The 14453-nt window shown below is 40.4% G+C and overlaps 1 protein-coding gene across 3 annotated transcripts in view; it reads left to right on the top strand.

Annotated features, from left to right (window-relative positions):
* Positions 1 to 14453, top strand: part of SYT1 (synaptotagmin 1) — a 273905-nt gene that overhangs the window by 160353 nt on the left and 99099 nt on the right. The gene's annotated exons all lie outside the window — the stretch shown is intronic.

The following is a 14453-nucleotide window of genomic DNA, read 5'->3' as shown; positions in this document are numbered from 1 at the left end:
AGTTTTCAATATGCCCTTACAGGAATGCTTCACTTAGTGGAGAGAGTCTGGCCTGGACATACCTGTAGGATCAATCTGTGCTGAGCACACTCAGTGTCAATAGGACACTACAGAAGGAGACAGAGGAAAAGGATGCTCTTTCTGTGAATCGAGCTCATAGAATTAGGTCCCATAAGGGATGTAAGTGCCTAGAATGTGTCTGATTTTCATGTGGGCAGTCTGAGACAAAACTGACACCTAGTGCAGGTAATCAAAGCTGGACTCTGGTACTGAGAGAGGGGATTTATTTCTTTCTGTCATACCCAGGAAAAAATGACTGACTGAATTTGATAAAAGCTTGCAGCCTGCGTTCAGTATTGCATGGCTGGGCTTCAAACTGAGCACAGTTGGGAGTCAAGGGATATCAGAATGATGAAGATCCTCCCAGGCTGGCTGTCCAGCAGCAAGCTGGATGCAGGGGTTTCAAACAAAGGACCCTTAGCACACGTCTCAGAGTGTCAGACTGGTTCACCTGTGCACATAACTCTGGGGAATGAAAATTTCCTTTCGAAGGACAGATGCCTACAACCCTTCTTTTTGGGGCAAGGGGGTAGGAGTAGAACGTGGCTGAGTCTTCTGATGCTACGCTGGTAGCACACTCACCACTTTTTATATATTAATCTGAAAGTTAGAGTGCTCCTCCAGGAAATAGAGAGACATAGATTAAATTCCTTCATCAAGCTGGAAGCTCTAATGTATGACAGCACTTCTAACTCATGCTGAAGTCATGGAAATACGTAGGAATGAAGTAGGAAATAATTCAAATTGTAGGCCAAAGTAAGAGGGGAGAACAGATTTCCAGTTCCCATTCTCAACATTGCTAAAGTTTAGAATAAGCAACAATCACCAAATAAAATACAGAAGTTAATTTAAGGAGTCTTCTTTTTTCATGGTTCCTCCTCTGTCCCAAAGCTTGCAGAGTCATACTTCACCTCTAGTTTATGTCAGGTTTAAAAAAAAAAAAGGGAGTGATAAAAGTACTAGACGAGATTTTTAGGGAGAGTTGCTGTCTTAAGAAATAAACTGATAGTAGTACCTTGTCCTGATAGCAAATAAGATTAACAGGACAAAGAAAGCACCAGGGCAGACTGCCTGTATTAATGCACACCATGTGAGAACATTTTGTGCTATCCTTCAGGATGATATGTGTGCTTATAAAACAGTCCTTTCCAGGCTTCTTTCAGATCCGCATCATCCCCTAAACTAAAACTATCAACTTTGTGTTACAGCTGTAACACACACTCACGGCCTAGCTGAATGTAGGGCTTGACTAAAGCTCGTGTAAATTAATTATTCAGTCTAATTACCAGAAGACTGAAGCACAGCATGAGAGAAAACATATTCCAGGCATGCTAAACTAATAATTTCTAACATTGCTAGGTAGGCAAAGTGAGAAGCCCAGCAACAGTGAGGAGTGTGTTATACTTGTACCTTACAGAGGTAGAAAGGAAGGAAACAAGAAACAAATTGTAGGTAGTATGTAGGAATTGTGGATTAGGAGATCAAATGCAGCCTGCAGCTGTTTCATTCCACGGAACTGAAGAGCCATATCTGTGTATCAACTATATAATTTTGATGTAGATTTCAGCATACTAACATGAAATTCCAGACATGTATATGCAAAGGTTGTGTTCTTAGTTGCTTCAGCAAAGTGACCACTTTTCGAAGAAACACAGTGTCGTGGTTTAACCCCAGCCAGCAGATAGGACCATGCAGCTACTCCTGAAGCTCCCCCTCTTCCCCCAGAAGAGCAGGGAGAAAAGGGGGAAAGGAGAGGAAAGGGAAAGGAAAAAACTTCATGGGTTGAGAAAAAGGGAATATAATAGATACAATAGATACAACAGAAAAGGACAATAGCAATAATAATGATACAAGTCATACTCACCACCAAGTGAATTGGCACTGTCCCAAGCAGTGATCAGAAGTACCTGCCCCTGGGTCAACCCCCCCATATATATACCGAGCATGATGCCTATGGTATGGAATATTCCATTGGCCATTCCATCATTCTGTCTAAGCTCCTTCTCAGCTCCTATGGGAAGCTGAAAAAAGTCCCTGAAAAATAGAAACATCACCTGGCAACAACTAAAACAACATGCATTATTGACATTCCTTTCATACCAAATCTGAAACACAGCAACCACTAGAAAGAAAATTAACTCTGTCCCAGCTGAAACCAGGACACACAGCTTCCCTGGGCTTGTACAGGTAGCTTTTAATGCCTCCTAGGAGCAGTTTTAATTTCTTCCAGAGTGAACAAGAAGTAAGGAAAACTAGAATGCCTAGCATTTGCACAAAGCATTTTGGAGAGAATTGTGACCTTACCTCAATGGGACAAAATTTCAACTTTTTTGTTTATGGAGACCAGAAAAAAGCCTCAAGAGTTCTTGGCCTAAAAAGGATAGTCTTCCTTCTTAGGAAGCATAACTCCAGATTTGATTAGATCTATTAATGAGGTCAAATGATGCTTTTAGGCCGGTAGCTAATGTAAACCAAATCTATTTATCACTTTGGCAGTGGTTCCTGCAACAAAGTTAATGACCATTACAGCATTTCTAGTTAGCCAATCAGGAATGGTGCTTTTGAGCAAAAAGGCAGAAGTTAGTAATCAATCATCATCATCCTCATCATAATAGTGCTGCTAAATGAGCTTCTGAAAAAGAAGAGCAACATGGCTATTAACCTTAACCGTACCTTGGAAATAGATTTCTTCCTACAAAGGCCACCACTGATAAGTGGGTTGCAGCCTTGATAGCTTCTTGCAGAATAAAGGAGGTCAAAATACTCGGCAAGGGCACAACCCATATTTAGATTCTTTGCTTCAGTCTTTTAAAATAAAACTGAACACTTAAAAAGAGAAAGGTCAAAGCGTGCTATTTTTTTAAATAGCAGGTGAAAACAAGATTTTGTCCAAGGGACTTGAGTTGCATACAGTCAGTGAATAATCAAATTAAATTTCTTTATTCTGTATTAGCAGTGTAAGTGTTTAATAACACACAGATTCCACAAAACTGTATCTCTATAATATCTTCTGATACACGTCTTCATAGTGACAACCGTGTGCTGGCGGAACAGAGCAGACTGAGGTGAAGAGAGCCAGCTGGGGGTGGAACAGCACAGCCTCAATGGCAGCGGCCTGCTCTGGTGCACTCTAGGACTGACACATGGTATGAGCCCTTGCCTACATATGGTGCACCTGATCAGGCATTGGTGGCTGTGCACCAAGACCAGGATTACCCACCAACCCTAACGGCCAGTTCCATCCGTATTTGAGCAGACCAACAAAGTGTATCTTATTGACGATCCCCGTGAACATGTGCATGGCTCATGCTGGTAGTGCCTGCCAACAACTGCACATAAATGTAACAGGGCCATTCTTGGTGTTACAGACACCCTAGAAACAAAGGTGACAGACCATGTGGGATGTTTCAGTCGTGGTGACTAGGGATAGAGAATTTCATCTCACAGTGAGGGTTCAGCATGAAAGTGCTTACCATGCAACCATTTTTGCAAAAAATAGACAAGATTGTGGCACCTAAAGAATTACTGAATGTACCATTTTTTTTTTTGTGGGGCATTCCTGTTAAAAGCTGTCACCTGGAACACCAGAGCAAGCCATGGTTGAGCCAGCTGGTATGTCTGGGGCTAACTGCTGCTGCCTCAGTAACACAGTTAGCTCAGGCACTCCTTTTGGAGGATCCCAGCCACAGAATCTCTTCGTTTTCTGCATCCTTTGTTTCAAGGCCCTGTCTCGGCCATAACCTTGGCCACTGGTGAGTTATGGAGCTGCCAAGCTGACTGTTTGGGTTCCTTCCAGAAAGAGGGCATTCGTGTCCTAGGGGGACACAATCCTAGGAGGATCTTGTTGAAGTGATAGAAGGGGTATTTAGCAAGGGCTGTGCACAAGGGAGCACTAGGCCATGTGCCTGGACAGACTGGATCTGGTAGTGAACAAGCCTGGTGCATTCTCATGGGCTGCTGAGTGGACAAGGGCACAGCTCTTGTGAGCAGTCAGTTAGACCAAGATGGGCGCATCCCCACCACACAGACTTGGGACCTTAATGCTGTAAAGCCTCTCAGGCGAGACTTTTTATTTCATCTGTGTGCACTGTCTAATCTGGTGAGCCATTTCTTCTGAGTCGGTGCCTTTAGGCACTGCCCACACACAAATGAGTGTCTATTAATAATGATATTTAATGAAATAATCTGTTCAAAGTTTTAACTCTACATTTAAAGTAGCAGATCAAGAAATGCAGATATTAAGTTGATTTCATTGGGTATGCGCTATTGCCCAGCAACAGCAATATGCTTTTACAGATACATTCCTGTCACAGAAAGAAATATGGCTTCTCATATGAGCAGTTGCTATGTACTGCAATTGGCCTAACATACAGTGAAAATGTAATTTTTTAAAAAGCTGTAATTCTAGCTGGAAGAAGATTGTTTTTGGTTTGCTCCTTGATTGTTTTTATAATTGATTTATCACTACTACAGCTATGCAATTATTTTTTAAAAAACATTCTAGACATTGATCAGAAGAAAAAGTTCCTGAACCTATTAGAAATTAGCCTTTCTCACCGTGTACCATACTTAAGTATGCGAATGCTTTCCTGTTGAAGCAATTTTAAAAAAATGAGAAACACGAACAAAGGCTTTTATGTCTGAAAGTATTAATCAGTTTTAGAAGTGGATTGTTCCCATGATTCTTAATTGCAGAAGACATATGTTTCTTGAATACGTGCATGGCAGATACAATGCATATATATATATAATGCATATATATATAAAGCATATATATATAAGGTGAGTTATGGAGCTGCCAAGCTGACTGTTTGGGTTCCTTCCAGAAAGAGGGCATTCGTGTCCTAGGGGGACACAATCCTAGGAGGATCTTGTTGAAGTGATAGAAGGGGTATTTAGCAAGGGCTGTGCACAAGGGAGCACTAGGCCATGTGCCTGGACAGACTGGATCTGGTAGTGAACAAGCCTGGTGCATTCTCATGGGCTGCTGAGTGGACAAGGGCACAGCTCTTGTGAGCAGTCAGTTAGACCAAGATGGGCGCATCCCCACCACACAGACTTGGGACCTTAATGCTGTAAAGCCTCTCAGGCGAGACTTTTTATTTCATCTGTGTGCACTGTCTAATCTGGTGAGCCATTTCTTCTGAGTCGGTGCCTTTAGGCACTGCCCACACACAAATGAGTGTCTATTAATAATGATATTTAATGAAATAATCTGTTCAAAGTTTTAACTCTACATTTAAAGTAGCAGATCAAGAAATGCAGATATTAAGTTGATTTCATTGGGTATGCGCTATTGCCCAGCAACAGCAATATGCTTTTACAGATACATTCCTGTCACAGAAAGAAATATGGCTTCTCATATGAGCAGTTGCTATGTACTGCAATTGGCCTAACATACAGTGAAAATGTAATTTTTTAAAAAGCTGTAATTCTAGCTGGAAGAAGATTGGTTTTGGTTTGCTCCTTGATTGTTTTTATAATTGATTTATCACTACTACAGCTATGCAATTATTTTTTAAAAAACATTCTAGACATTGATCAGAAGAAAAAGTTCCTGAACCTATTAGAAATTAGCCTTTCTCACCGTGTACCATACTTAAGTATGCGAATGCTTTCCTGTTGAAGCAATTTTAAAAAAATGAGAAACACGAACAAAGGCTTTTATGTCTGAAAGTATTAATCAGTTTTAGAAGTGGATTGTTCCCATGATTCTTAATTGCAGAAGACATATGTTTCTTGAATACGTGCATGGCAGATACAATGCATATATATATATAATGCATATATATATAAAGCATATATATATAATGCATATATATATATTTAGTGTGTTCAATGCTGTAGGTGAGTCTTTTTAACCTGTCTTTATCTTACCTATCAGAGGGGGAAAAACAAGCTCATCCCAGGCCTTTTCAAGGGCTGGATAAAAGCAGATATATGAACCCGCTTAGCATCTGTTCAAAGTCAATAATATGGCTCTACCGGGCTGTGTAATGGATAGAGGCAAAAGACCAAGTCCTAAGGGAAATGGTATCATACTTTTTATGAACAGAAAGGGTTTGATTATTTACAAGTTAGAAATACTTCACATTTTGACATTTGGTCTTATTTCACATGGATACACAGTAAATTTCACTGAGAATTTCACCAAAAAATGTAATAAAGTGGCAAATGAAAATCTGAACTGGCAGCAAGGCTGAGGAATGGGAGGATTGTTTGAATGGGCAAGTTCATCAGTTTGGTATATATGAGGAGCAAATTCTGTTTACTCAATGCTACCCCATGCTTCAGTGATTTTTCTGAGTGTATGTACTCTGGATACAATATTGCTGGTGGGATAATAAAATGGTAGGAGTCAAAGAAAAAAAAAAGATTGTTTTTAAAGCTTTAAATAAGAAGCGAAAAATTATTATCAAAGTAGCACATCATGACATATGAAACTTAAGTCTTTTGGTTTATCCTACAGGTCTATGGGGATAAACAAAATTAAGTTTTAAGGTCCCAAACACTCTTCAAGCCTGGAACATTTTCAGAGCACAGCATGTCATTATGCTCTCCGTGGGACAGTAATTATCCTGCTGATAGTAACTGTTCCACACCAGGGTAGGAAGTGCAGTGTTTCAGTCCTTTCTGCAGCATCTCTGTTTTGTATGAGACAGCCATGGATAAAATCTGGAAGCTGTCCTCTGACATGCTGCTTGGGAAGAAGCAGGATGAAGGAGGTGCCCTATGGGCTGAGCGAGGCTCCTGGTGCTGCAGCAGCTGAGGTGCCAGTGAGATGTGCCAGAAAGATTACAGCCTTGAGGGGCCTGGCAATGGGGACCTGGGACACGTCTAATGTATGCTTGGCTCTGGTGTCACACAGGGTGCTCAACACTAGTGATTTAGTGTGCTGGAGGTGTTCCTTCTGGATGTGAGTTTGTGTTGTCTCTATAGTACCAGGAGCCACACAGCGTGTACGCACACCAGTCTGGGACTTGAGGTGCCTCCTCTGGTGGGATCTGAGGTTGACACTGCACCCCAGGCTGCTATCTGGTGCACTCGGTTGCAACATGCACATGGCATCATCCAGCACTTAGCTCCCTACACCTGAGGGGTGCATGCCTAGGACCTGCAGCTCACATGGACCTCGCTGCTGGCAAAGACATAGCAGGGACTTGTGGTCCTGGAAACATGCTCACAGCAAATGAAGCCCCTGTAGTTTCCTGTGCACCACACTAGTCAGCAATGTAGACCAATGCTCCCACGGTGTCTTCTGTATGATGCTAACCAAAGTCATTTAATTTGGTATATATTAATGTCAGCATCTCTGCAGTTCAGGTCTTACTGCTTACCTCCTAAGACACTTTGTGATCTACTGATAAAAAGTGCTATATACGAGCCATTTTTATTGGAGACCTTCTAAATTAATATTAAATCTCAGCAAGGAATCAAACTGCTTATTACTTTCAGTGGGAACTTAGTCTATTTCTCCGATGGTTGCTAATTCTTTAGTAGTAGCTGTTCTTCTTTAAACCCTAAGCCATCATGTAATAGCATCCTGTGTTGTTTGTATATGTTAGCAGAACATTGGCTTACAGACAGATAATAGTTTCTCTAAGTTCATCTTGTCAGAAATCAAAATTCAGTTCCTTTTTTTAAAGGACTTTACCCCTGCATCATGTTTTGTCAAAAAATGTGCCAAATTACCTTTTCTTTCCTTGCCAATGGAGGTTTTACCTAGTTTTGGAACCTATAACATTCAGCATGTACTATGCATGACTGATTCTGGTGTGCAAGAAATGAGATTGAAATACAACCCTGTTCCTCATATTTGCAGGGCAAACCTTGAAAATGTGACACAAATGCATTCCCAAATGTTCAAAAACTGAGAAGGAAAATAAAACAAAAAACAGTGTTCATTGCATACAATGAATGAAATCCACTAAGAAAATGAAATATACATAGGCATAATTGATTTTTCCCATCAATTTCATTACTTTTGAGTCTTATTCTCTTGATTTCTGAGTCCTGGGATTGAAACGACTGTCCATCTGAAAATTGCAGTTCCAAGTCAGAGGATGGCTTTATTTTTAACTGTTTTTCTTTAGCTGTTTTTCTTTCCTTCAGTCTATAAATTGAAGTTTGAAGTGCAACATATTGTGTATGTCACAGGAAAAGTGATATGTGTTTTAACCACTAAATACAATTGTCCACATGATGGAAAGCAGTCATCTCAAACTTCTACAGATTTGTTCATCAGAGTTGAATATTAGCCCCATGGGTTGTTTTGTCCCCTCTCAGGAAAGTATATGGCCTCAGCTGGTGTTGGTACATAGTGTTTTTGGAAAGCCTTCAGCAAACCTGTCTGGCTTCCAGGTCTGCTTAGAGGCTCCAGCTTTCTTCATCTTCCCCAGCTGCTCAGTGTGCCCAGTGCTCTCCCTGGCAATTATCTGGAGCCTGAATTCATTTATTTTATTTTAAAAGCTTTATGGCAGCAGATATATGAACTGATAGGAAGCATCAGTCTAAAAATATTACCTGCTTGATTAGAAAGCATCTTCCACTAAATTCTTTCCTTTTTCTACTCTGTTTTCTGTAGTAAGTGACCTGGAGGTTTTGCCGGAAAGGGGGGGTCTGTTTTCTTTGTCACCCTGGCCAGTGCTGTGGCCCTTCACAGGCGACACACTGTGCAGCAGGGAGCTGGGCTGCTGGTTCTTCCTCTGGGCCGTTGCGTGCCAAGTGAGGGAATATCATCCCTTCATGGAGGGCACTGGAAGAAACAGCTGTATTTGATGGAGCAAGGGGGAGGCAGGCAGGAGCAGGCAGGAGGACTGGTAGTCCAGGAGAGTGGCCCCAACTGGCAGTGGCACAGCTAGCAGAGGGGAGATCTGTGTGAACTCTCTTTGGCTCATATTCTGGTTCCTTTTGATGAGGGAGGGGAATGGGCAGGTTAACAGAGGAGCTATTTTCATTTTAATATTTATACAGATGAAACCTGATGTTCGAGCTTGAAGGCCTTTGCAATCTCTCTGAGGTAATTCCTTCAAGAAGGAGACATCTCAGCAGCTTCGCTTCCTTGCTCTGTCTGCCTCAACATCCCATTTCACCTGGCAACTCCCCAGCTTTGCTTTCTCCCAATGTGTTCTGAGAAATGAGGGGCAAAAGGGCTGATGAGACTGAGCAGCAAGGAGCTGGGAGAGAGAGGGAGCAAAACACGTTGGAAAGGAGAGAGAGATAGCAACAGAGACAGAAATAGTTCTGCCCTGGAGAAAGAAGATACGCTGTTGGGTAGATGTGTTTTACCATGACAAAGAAACTGTCACATGCCCTAAAAGGTGAATTAATACCAGCAACACTAAACATAAATGACCTGCAAATTCTAACAGTAGGTGTGGGTTCACCTGAAGGTAAATATTTTAGCCATTTTATGCATTTTGACTTTCAGTTTTGGGGGCATACTGTGGGCACATCAGGCTCTTCAGCAGCCCAAGTACCTTGGCTAAATTTGTAGCCATATCTTGCATTACTGCTAAATTCAATGTCAGTTTATTTGCAAAGACTGGAATGTTCAGTAATGCAAAGTTGGCATAATTTTGCATGAAAATGTCTAACAAAGAAGTTACAGGCAGGAGTGTATTCAATGAGGGAAGCCAATCTGATCAGTGCACTTTCACAGACTGTTTTGCATGTGGGGAACTTTCACTGTCAAAACACACATCTCTTAGCTCAGTTAAAGCTTCAGTAACTTCCATAAACTATTCATGGAGATAGTCTTAAGCAACTGCACATGCTCAAAAAATAGGGGGGACAAGGGGGAATGGCAGCATGAGAGCATTCACTAAGATATGTAGTAATCGTTCCTCTAGTGATAGGTCAAAGGTGATGGGTTAAAGGGAAAGTTGAATCACATAAAAACGTGAATCACATAAAAAATCTGTGATAGATGTAAGAAAGTGAAATTAATGTTTTGCAAACATGCTATTAAAGCAAGACATTATACATAAGAGTGTTTGGGATAGAAATGTAGCTGTATAAGCTTAAAGGCTAGTACTTAAATCATTGGTATTTGTATGTATTTGCAGTTTTTCTCTTCCTCTTTCACAGATAATTTTACCATATATCAGCATTTCCTTTTCTTTGTATTGATCACCTTTGTATTCCTTCTGCTGTGAATAGTGGTATCTATTATCTGGGTCCTTGCCCTCAGTACATTTTCTTTAAGTAACTTGTAATGAAAGTCAAATTGATTCCCAGAACGTGGCCCCTGTGGAGTTTCTATACAGAAAGTCTGAATATGGCTACATATGCGGTTTGCTTTCTGATTAGACACTGAGTGCAAAAAGCTAAGATAAAACTACGGCTTAGTAACCAAAAACTGCCAGCACACCCAAGTTCAGGCTACCAGAGTTTTATATTCATGCAGTGTGCTTCACATCTTCACATGTAACTATTCGGCAGTTGCAGCTTCCTGTTAAGTATTATGCCCCCTATGAAACATAGATTATTAATATTTATTTATCAGTTCCGACATGCCATGGGCCTCCTTTGCAGAATAATATGGAAGCTGCCATCATCTGACAGTCCTTTGCTGTCACAGTTTAAATGGGGCGGCTTAATTGCTTAATTGGGCGTTGTCAGTGGACAGCATTTTTGGTATGGAAGTCTTCACTTTTTAATTCAGCTCCTCTCTTCAGTTCTTCCTGACCTTCCCTCTCTTTGGGTTCTAAGTTAATAAAGTTTCCTCTAACATTGCATACAGAAAGGGAAGAAAATTATTAGGATGAAGGATTCTATTCTGTTTTACAGACTGTAGCACTTTGATGCTGCTACGCATTTTGTGACTTCTCTCTTACTGTCTTTCCTCTGGAGTCAAATGTCCTCCAAGGCATTTGATAATTTTAGACCATGTTACTGGAATGTCAGTTTTAGACCCAAGGCCTGTACCTCTCCAAGCATTTTGTGTAAGGCCCAAGTAAGGGTATCTTTGTATAAAGGACATAATTTTTAGCTCATCCTTTCCTTTGAATCTAGCACATTCAGTGGAGCGAGATTTAATGACAGGTTGGGACACAAGCTGTATTTTGTGCAGCGCAGTAGATGCGGATCAGTGCAGTGAAGCAGTGGGTCCTGAGGACCCAGCCCTACACTGCAAACATTGTGGAGGTAATGCTTCGGATTTGGTTTGCTCCTGTGGGCCAAGTGTCGTTTGCAGTTGGAGCACTGTTAGGTGAGCTCTTGGAGCGTGTATTCACATTTGGTCCATCATGCCCTCCAAGATCTCTGCCTAACATGAGGCCAAGCATAGTATATGAGTATGGTCTGGAGAGCTGCTTCATAAATGCACTCCTAAGCCCAAACTAAAATGATAATGTCAGTGTACCACAGCTGCTGTATTTGTGAAATGCTACAAATGCACCAAATGACCCAGAGTACACACACAACCCTGGCTGGTATTAGTGGTAGGAAGCAACAGAGAGGGATGAGAGAGCTCACAACTTCTTTAGCTACATCCATGTCTGACTGATGTTCAGTATGAGTGAAAGATGCAAAATTGGTACCCAAAATGCCTCCGTTATCAACACAATCCTAGAGCTTACTCTTTTCAGTGCTTAGTATTACTCTGGAGCAAGCCATGCGTTTCATTTTCTCTACACTCTCCTTTTACAGATAGGCTTCACTCCTGCATTTCTGAGTAAAATCCTGGAGCATACCCTGTTTGGATTGGATCAATAAGACTAAGTCAAGACCTTATTTCCTAACTATGCTACTCGGCAGATTCAGTCCTATAGATTTGTCTCTAAGAGCCTTGCAGAATCACCAAATCATGTAATGATTCCCGAGAGCTTCTTCAAAGTATTCTGTATTTGCCCACAGGAGCAGAACAAAGAATATAGCACTGAAATACCAGAAAGTTTACACAGGTATTAATTATCCTTAAACCAATAGCTTTTCCTTGATCGAATGGGTAAGTATTGCTTGTTTCAAAGCACCCCCTTGTGCAGGCGCTGGGTAAGACAGGTTGTAAATAAGCTTCTGGCTCACTAACACCTCGATCGCTTGGTCAGAATTTGCGTTTTTAATGTCACCCACCTTCCTTCATCTGCCACAAATGTCTTTTGTTCAATGGATCATGTCTGAAGACCTCCTGAGATTTCAGACTCTCCTACTAAAGCTGATAAAACTGATTTAATATAGGTGGAGGTGGTCTTCAACCTGTTGTCCATTTAAACACTGGAAAAATGAAATTATTTTAAAATATTGCATATGTGTGGGAAAGTCCAACTGGAATATGAATCTCCAAAGTGAGCCACTGTGCAAAACCAAGAACGTTCATACACCGTCAGTAAGATTTTTGTACATATAATTCACAGTTGGTAAAAAATCTGAACAATTACAGGTTGTAGACTTCAGTCTTCCAAAGTGATTAGTGACTTCAGTTGTTTCATTCTAGCCTGTCCACCTTGAGACAACTCTATAGAAAGCTAATTTTTAGAAACTTATCTTTTTCTGGATTTCAAGCTCCTCTGGCAGTGTCATGACTTGGGGAGCACAAATATGAAAACCCTCAAAGTCTTCAGTAATTTTTAAAAATCTGCTCTATTGTGTAAAATGATTAACATTTAAAAGTATGTAAATAATGCTTTTGAAAGGAAACAAAAGCTTTAAAGCCAGTGATTATGTTTCACTTAACTTAAATATGACATGCACATTCACTGCTATCAATGTTTGATTGGGCAAACTCTGTCAATGGCAATGTTCGTCTCCTTGACAGGGATAGTACACTTTTATTGAGAGAAAAATCCATTCCTTTTTGCTTTTTCAGACTTGAGCATTGAGGTCATTTTGTAAATGCCCAGATTTTGAGTTACCCCATTTTTTCCCTTTATTACTTATGTTTTTTTTAATAAAAAAGGAAATGTACTTTCTTTGAGGAGATAAATATGGAATTCTGCATAATTCTTTTTCTCTCAGATATTAATTTGATGAACATTTAATTGTATCACAAGAGCTATTGGGTGAAATTAAATTACAAACAGATGAGAGCAGACAATGCATTATTAAAAAAAAAAAAAAAGCTGAGGTATCTGCAAATGTTTCAAATGCTCCCCAAGGCACCCTACATTGTTCATGCTCCAGAGAACCGAGGCAGCAGTGCCAGAATACCACTTTACACAACAGTTGCAGCACAAAGGCACCTGACTTCTACTACCTACACAAGCTTTTTCATCTGTAGGATGCATATGCATATATCCTATTAACGCCCACATTCCCTGTCTCCTCAATTCCGTGGTTCTCCTAGCTTACCCACATTTGATGTGCCCCTCCTCTCTTTCCTCCCACAGTGCCATCCTGCTGGCAGAACCCCATTCCATATTCTTGCTGCTCCCCATATTCACTGGAATCATGCTTCAAGCACTGCTGACAAGGCAGCAAAAAATAGCGGATAAATTTGGGCACAGCATTCATTTCATATTGACATAACTTCTGCAGATTAGCTCAGATATAAAGTATAGTGTTATGAAAATACCCTTTCAGATGCTAAGTGTCTAACAGATCAAGTACACGTGTGAAGTTTAGAATTCGAGAAGAACACACATTGCCTGTGAAAGGCGTTGGTTTTATATTGGTGAATGCTGGATGAAAAAGAATTAAAAATTTGTAGAAGAATCAGTTGTGCCACAAAGTGTTACCACACCAGATTTGAAGACAAAATGGAATCATTAATGCATGAAATACAGATTTTAAGTTGTGATAAGTGCAGATCTAATGCAACTTTAACTGCAGAATTGCTGCTGCTGACTCCATAAAATACATGCCATAAACAGCTGTTAATCTGTTCACTGTGTATCTTTTAACATTCATTTGTTTAGTAATCAGTTCTCATTTGTTCTACATATGGTACAGCTTCCCTTTTACAGCAGCTGCATTTAATGAACATTTGGAGGCACAAAAGTATTACAGAAACTATTGTTTGACTATTTTCCTGCATTATTTTTGTATCTGTCAGCAAGGACATTTGAATAAAAGTTAGAAATATGGTCATTAAATTTAAAGTAAAGAAGATGTAGGTGCTTTGTCCTATTCCTGAATGGTAATTTGTAGTGGAAGTTCCTGTGACCATGCTTCACACTCTGCTTAACTCCTTTAAGCAATTAATTTTCTCTATTTATACTGTCCATTCCCTTCTGTGATTCACTGACGTCAACATGTCAAATTTGATTCACTCTTCAGTTTTGCTCTGTATCATATTAGAGACCTTTAGGTAATGCACTGAGAGAGTGTCTTGCAGACCTGATAGACTGCATGTCGAGATTTTTAGAAAAGGACAGTTTACAAGATTTAAAGGTTTGTCAGGTGCTCTAGTTAAATGAGGGGATCAGTGGTCATTAAAGCTGATTTGTATGAAG

This window comes from Calidris pugnax, unplaced genomic scaffold, assembly GCF_001431845.1.
Source record: "Calidris pugnax isolate Ruff unplaced genomic scaffold, ASM143184v1 scaffold44, whole genome shotgun sequence".
NCBI classification, from domain to species: domain Eukaryota; kingdom Metazoa; phylum Chordata; class Aves; order Charadriiformes; family Scolopacidae; genus Calidris; species Calidris pugnax.
The sequence above is the reverse complement of the archived record's forward strand: the minus strand, read 5'-3'. Positions and strand labels throughout refer to the sequence as shown.